The sequence below is a fragment of the Equus asinus genome, chromosome 14 (assembly GCF_041296235.1).
Source record: "Equus asinus isolate D_3611 breed Donkey chromosome 14, EquAss-T2T_v2, whole genome shotgun sequence".
NCBI lineage: Eukaryota > Metazoa > Chordata > Mammalia > Perissodactyla > Equidae > Equus > Equus asinus.
In genome coordinates, this window is record NC_091803.1 from 12,776,632 (window position 1) to 12,784,201 (window position 7,570).

The window sequence follows — 7,570 nt, forward strand, 5'->3', positions numbered from 1 at the left end:
CACTGCCATGGGAGGCCTCATGAGGGAAGGAGTGGGGGAGGGGATGCGTGTCTGTGGGATCACACAGGTCTCCCTAGAGCCATTGTAGCCTAGAGGGAAGCCCTCTAATGGGGAAAAAGCTTTCACGTGGGGTGACCTCATCAAGCCAAGAACCCAGAAGACCAGATAAGGAGAGCTGATCAGGAAACTGGGGACTGTGTGCAAGAGAAAATGCCCCCCCACCACCACCTGCACTGTGTCACACCATCTCAGCTGAAGGCAGAGGGCTCAGAATACGTGGCTGTAGACCCTCATCCAGTGGCAATAGGCTGTAACTGCAACCAAATAATATCACAATGGGAAAAACCCATAATTCCAGCATCAGACAATTCATCAAATCTCCAGACCAGGGAGAAAATGACAAGCACCCAGAATTCAGTCCTGGGGATGCGGAAATAAGTAAACTAAATGACAAATGAATTCAGAATAGCTATCATCAAAAAACTCAATGAGGTAAAAAAGAACATAGAGAAACAATTCAATAAGTTCAGGAGCTAGTTCACAAAAGGAGAGATGAAAGACACAATGGAAGAGACAAAACAAAATACAGATTCCCTGAATGCTCATGTGGACAATACAGAGGACTGAATCCGCATAATCGAAGACACACATGGTGAATTGCTCCAGACAGAGGAGGAGCGAGAACTGAGACTAAAAAGTATTAAAGAAATTCTCTGAGAAATATCTGACTCAATGAGGAAATGCAATATAAGAATTATAGGTATCCAAGAAGGTGAAGAGAAGGAGAATGGAGCAGAAAGCCTGCTCAAAGAAATAATAGCAGGGAACTTCCAAAATCTAGGGAATGAGAGAGAAATGCATGTGGAGGAAGCTTTCAGATCTATGTTTGTCAATGTAAAAAGACGTACTGCAAGGCACATAGTAATAAAACTGGCAAAAATGAATGACAAAGAAATAATACTCAGGGAAGCAAGGCAGAAGAAAATTACCTACAAAGGAACCCCTATCAGACTTTCAGCAGATTTCTCTGCAGAAACCTTACAGACTAGGAGAGAATGAAATGAGATATTCAAAACTTTTAAAGATAAAAATATTCAGGCAAGATTACTTTTTCCAGCAAAAATACCCTTCAGATATGAGGGAGAAATTAGATCTCCCCCAGACAAAAGCTAAGGGGCTTTGTAGCCATGAGACCCCTCCCTCCAAGAAATCCCCAAGAAGGTCCTCATACCTGAAAAAAGAAAAAAGAGAGAAAGGAGTCACAAAACACAGAGTAAGGAGAGAGATAGAATCAGAATAGGATAGCAAATATTCAACTATAGCATTAGGATAAACAGAAGGAGAATACCAAAAACAAAGACAATCTTGTCACTTTAACCACAAACTCACAACACAAGTTGGAATAAGATATGAGAAAAATAACAGGAGGGGAAGGGGAAAGAGGCTGAACAAGTTTAGAGTAAGGAAATAAGACGCCATCAAAAAATGGACTGTGTTATGCACGATATTCTGAATACAAACTTTAGGGTAGCCACTAAACTAAAGAGCAGAACAGAGACACAGAAATAAATAAGGAAAAAACCAAGAAACACAGTATAAGAAATTGCAGAAATCAATGGGTAGACCAAAGCACCCACGATGAGAAACAAAGGAAATGCAGGAAAACCAGAAAACGACCAAACTCCAACAACTTGTTACCCAAATGAGACCAAGAAGTTGTTTCCTGGTAACAAGAAATTCTCCCTCCCCAAGCCCACCTGAGGTAGGATCTCATTTGGATGATGGTCTCAATTACAAAATGTGAAAAGGCTAAATATTCTTTGAGAATCTCTGCCACATTGGTGTCCTCTTAGGGCCTAAAATGCTGCCGAGCACATAGTAGGCCTTTAGTAAAAATATCTCATGGCTGTTTGTGAAACGTATTGGAACCCCAGGTGGACCCCAGTGGAACCACTCATCCTTATGGCACTTGGGGATTTCTCGACACCTGCTGTCATGTAGTTTATCTCCATGTAAGACACTCCTGGGAGGACAGCAGGAAGGTCCTTTTCCTATCTTCTTCTTAGATCCACAGACATTTTCTCAGCCCCACTCTGGGTCAAGTATTATATCTTCCCAGCTTGTTAGGGAAATATTAGACCCAAGAACAGACTGATTCAGTATGGTAGGAGGTCAGCCCTGGCGATTTGGGAGCACAGAGAAGGAGCACTTGGCCCGAGAGGGGGTTGGGAGGAGGTTAAACCTGATCTGGGGCTTTTAAAAATTTATTTTTAAAACAGAAATTTATAGATGTACATGTTGTATAACATCACACAGTCCTGCAAGGTTTATAGAGAAAACAGCCATGCCTTGCTCTACCTGACCTCCACTCTGATTTTTTCCCTCAAGAATCACTTTCAACCTGTTTAGTAGTTTCTTCTGGTTTTTATTGCTATGTCAGTAAATAACATGCTTATACTACTGCTTCTTGATTGTTCCAGAAAAGGAGACTTTAGTTTCCTGATATCCTTCTTGCCTCACACTCACTTCCTGCCTTCCCCAAACAGGAGAGGCATTGGATTCCTATTTGGTATCTGCATCAATATGACTTAAGTACTTATTATTCACAGGAGAGCCAGGCACACTTCTATGTTTCCATTTCCGTTCTTGACAACTTTTCATTTTCCTTGGAATCAACAGTTCCTTTTTGTAATTTGATGAGTTTTCTCGGTTCCTGCCATGGCTTTTATGCAAAAAGTGTAAGTCTGATCTGCAAGTTCAAATGCTTGAGAGGCTCTCTCCTTGCTTCAGTGCAGGCTGCTTGCTCCTGGTGACTTCTGAACAGCCAAGGTTTTGGGTATTCCCCTCATATCTCTGCTGCAAAGAACTGACTGTTCCTGGATTCTGTAGCTGTCTCTTTCTTGGTTTTCTCTACTGTTTTGATAAAGGACATTTTCTTGTAGCTTTCTAAGGAATGATGTGCAGGATTAAATTTTTTTTTAAGAACTTGCATGTCTGAATAATTCTCTTTTACACCCTCAGACTCAAATAATAGTGCATAGAATTCTAGTTGGGATAGAATTTTCTCTCAGAATTTTAAGACTAGAGTGTAGTTTTTAGTATTGTTTTGGAGAAGTTTAACATCCTTCTGATTTCAGGTCCTTTGTATGTAAGCTGTTTCTTGCTCTCCACACTTTGGAAGAATTTGGGATCTTCTTTTTATCCCTGGTGCTCTGAAATTTCATGACCGTGTGCCTTGGTGGATCTGTGTTCCTCCATCATTTTATGCCAGGCTTGTCCAATCAAACTTTCTTTGATGATGCAAATGCTCTATGTCTGTGTTGTGCAGTATGGTGGCCTCCACCACATGAGGCTGTTGAGCACTTGAATAGTTGCTAGTGTGACCAAGAAATTGAATTTCGTATTTTATGTGATTTTAATAAACTTGCACTTAAATTGAACTAGCCACATGTGTCTAGGTGCTACTGTATGGGACAATGCGGTGTATTGGTGTTCAGTTTGGGGAAACTTTCTTGAATTATTTATTTCATTTTTTTTGTTCTCTGTTCTGCAACCCCTACTTGTCAGATGAGGGAACTGCTAAATGGTTCTCTAATTTTGTTATTTTTTCTCTCCCATTGTCATCTCATTATTTTTCTTTTGCAGTGAATTAATCTTCAACATCCTACCATCCCAAGGAATGTTACATCTTCTATTGTATTTTTTACTTCCAAGAGTTCCTTTTTGATCTCTCTTCTGAAGTCATGTAAGCACAACTCTCAGGCTACTGTGACTGTTTTTGAAGCTCCTTTACTCCTCTGACATTTCTTTTCCTCCTTTGAGCTCCTTCTTCTGCTTTTTTGACATTTCCCTTGAATGGTGGCTGGTCCTTGCCTGTCTACTCATATTTGAGGCTGTGCATGATTTGTCGATGGTGAGCTTCAGTGTAGAGACATCTTGGCCAGAGACTCCCTAAATTCAGGGTCATAGATCATTTAGGCTTCTCAGCTTCCCAAGGAAGAATTCTCTGGTTTTCTGCCCAGGAGATGGAAGTTTGACCTGATGGCCAGGAGGAAAAAAGTGATGGAAGTCTCAGGGTTTCTCCACTTTCAGTCAAGTGTCTCATCTCCCTGTCTGCCAAGGGTGCCCAAGGCCAAGTCTGTTCAGTTTAACTTGTGTATAGAATAATACCTCAGTCTTCTGCAGGTTTAAAGAATTGTCCATAACAAAGTACCACACACACTGGGTGGCCGAAACAACAGACATTTATCTGGCCAAAAGTTTGAGATGAAGATGTCCACAGGGTGGGTTCCTACTTTAGGCTGTGAAGGAGAATCTGCTCCATGCCTCTTCTAAGCTTCTGGTGGTTACCAGCAAACCATGGTGTTCCTTGGTTTGTGGTAGAGTCTCTCCAATCTCTGCCTCTATCTTCACACAGCTGCCTTCCCTCTGTGTGTATCTTTGTGTCTTTTCTTCTGAGAACACCAGTAATTGACTTAGAACTCACACACATCTGTATGACCACATAATAACAACTTACATCATCTGCAAAGACCCTATTTCCAAACAGGGTCATATTCTGAGGTTGCTGGTGCACATGAAGTTTGGAGGGGAGCCCTATTCAACCCAGTATAGGGAGGAATCTGGAAGTTTACCTCTTTAGTGTATAGACTTTAAACAAAGTTCTGTTTTCAGCCTCACTTACACTTTCTGATTTTACAGATCCCTCGTGTATTCAGTTTCTGAGTCTTTCAGAGCTTCAGCAGTGTGGTTGTGATTGATTCTGGTCTCTGCAGTGTGCAGCCTTCAGCTTTCTCTGCTCTGCCAAGTGAGTGGTCTTTCATGGAAGACACATGGTAGTCACAGGTATAGATGTCGGGCCCAAACCACCTGGGTTTATATCCTGGCTCTGCGGCTGTGTGACCTTGCCTAAGTGCTTAACCTCTCTATGCCTGTGAAAAGGAAGTGATAATAAGAGTACCTACTTACTACACATGCTTCTTGTGAGGACTAAGGAGAGTGCTTAGAAAGGTGTCTGTCATGAAGAACTTGTGATGACTTTTGGCTATGTCTACTTACTGGGTGAAACTTTTGGTTGCTCTTGTCTCCTCTCTGGTTATCTTTGTCCTGTTGAATTTATACTTTTAAGAAAGCTCTTTAGTGCACTTTACTGGGGCTTCAGCATGCTTTAGAAGTAAACGTATCTGTTCAACTAACCATGTTTAATTTTCTGAGAGGAATCTTAAAGTTAAGGAGGCATTCATTTGGGAGAGAATAAGGCAGACAGTGCACCCTGAGCAAAGGTGTAGAGGTGTGAGGCAGCACAGGGTGTGCCGGAAGCTGCACACACTCCAGTCTGAGGCAGCTTGAGGTTGAGGAAGGGGGCTGGGAACCAGCTGGGTGGTCATCTCTCCCTGGACAAAGCACAGGCAATGCCTGACTGTGGGAGGGGTCTAACGTGTGAGCAAGCTGAGTAGAAGTGCAAAGGTCCTCTCTGAAAGGAGATAAGCCAGGAGGCTGTAGTTAATGTCTAGGTCAGAGATGATGAGAGTCTGACTAGGGCAGGGGGAGCGGGTAGTGAACTAAAGTCTATTTTGTCTGGGATTAGCATAGCCACTCTTGCTCCTTTTTATTTTCATTTGTATGGCATATATTTTACCATCCTTTCAGTTTCAACCTACACATGTTGTTAGATCTAAAGGGAATCTCTTGCAGACACAACATAGTTAGATTTTATTTGTTTTATCCAATCTCAAAATCTATATGTTTTGAATGGGTAGTTTAATCCATTTAAATTTATATTTAATAAAGTAATTACTGATAGGGAAGAACTTGTTCTTACCATTTTTATGTCTTCTATATGTCTCACAGTTGTTTGCCTCTCGTTTCCCCCCTTACTGCCTTCCTTTGAGTTTGTTGGATGTTTTGCAGTGGCATTTTTTGATTCCCTTCTCATTTCTTATTGTTTATATTTTATAGAATCTCTTTGTGGTTACATGAGGATTATATAAGACATCGTAAATTGATAACAATCTACTTTAAACCAGCTTCAATCCCATAAAAGTACTCTTTTACAGCTTTGCACCCCCATATTGTTATTGATTTCATAAATTGTCTTGATATAGTTTGTACCTATTAATATATTTTATAGTTATTCTTTATCCTTTTGTATTTTAAATGCTATAACATCATAAAAACTGAGTTAGAAACCAAAATTACTATAATATAGATTTTTATATTTGTCAATATATTCATCTTTACTGGAGAACTGTGCATTTTTTAATATTTTTGAATTACTGTGTGGAAAAAAAAACAAAATAAAAAGATAAACCATTTCTCTCAGCCTACCAGTCTTATGGGGATGGTACACAGTCCCTGCCTTCTTTCTGAGAGGTATTGGAAAAATCCTGGCTTCTGTCATTGCTACAGCAACTTCTTCTTTGTTGGGTTTTATTGATGAAAGTTGCCCAGATAATTTAATGGGTAAGAACCTATCATGTTTCAGCCAACTTCCATAGGGCTTTTTCTTTGGTAATTATAATGTCTGGGCATGCAGATAACTGCCTTTTAGTTTCTATTTCAATGACTATATTCTTCCGGTGCTGAAACTATCAACGAAATCTTGTCTTTTAGTAGCAGGCACTAGAGTTGTCCCATAATATTATGTTCCTGAGGTGAGCTGAATTCATATTCTGAACCTGTGTGAACTATTCTGATTATAACTGAACTTCCTGAGGTTCAAGTGCAAAGTTGAGGCCATTGTTTAATATTCAACGAGGATTATGCCAGCAAGGCAGTGCCATAGGAAAACATCAGATGTGTGTCATCATTGGTGAGTGATTTGTGTTGCAACATAGTCCAACTGGCTACTGATCTCAGCCACCACTCCTACCTTTGCCTCTGTCTTCCAGATTTGCAGCCTTGGAAATTTGAACTTAACTCATGGAATCCAATAGCTGGGTGTGGAGAAAATGGAGTACAACTTCCTTATGTGACAGATGGGGAGTTGAGAGTGGAAGGGTGTTGCCTATAGTCAAGTGAGAGAATGGCAGGTTGGAGTGGTACTCTGGGGTCTCGACTCCCTCAGTGACGTATCCCAACAGGACTGTTCCAATTGTCTCTTCAGGTCCTCATAATCTCACATCTGCTCTGACCTGACTGTTTCATGCTTTCCAGTCCCTGCCTTTTCCAGTGCCCCTTTCCATAGGTCACTTTGTGAGTCAGAGACCCTCTGTGGCCATTGACCACATTCAGAGAAGAAATGCTTAACCTTAATTTACAAAGCTGTTCTGGGTGTGGCCAATAAGAGACGTAGGCTTGTCCAATTGGCATTGACCTCTTCTGACATCTGTTTTTCCCCTCCATTGATGGCTATTGCTTGAAAAGAGCTGATCCAGAAAGTCAGACTTGACTGTCTGGCTGAACTTGGAGTGCTCACTCAAGTTACTTCCCTCTTCCTTCCTGCTCCATCTTTCATCACTCTAGACATGTCCTCCGTTCCAACCTAGCAATTTTGTGTGTTGTCTCCCTCATGGACTTTGACTTCCAGGACTGTGTTGGACTCCATTGTGAGAATTGGGGGCCTTGGGAG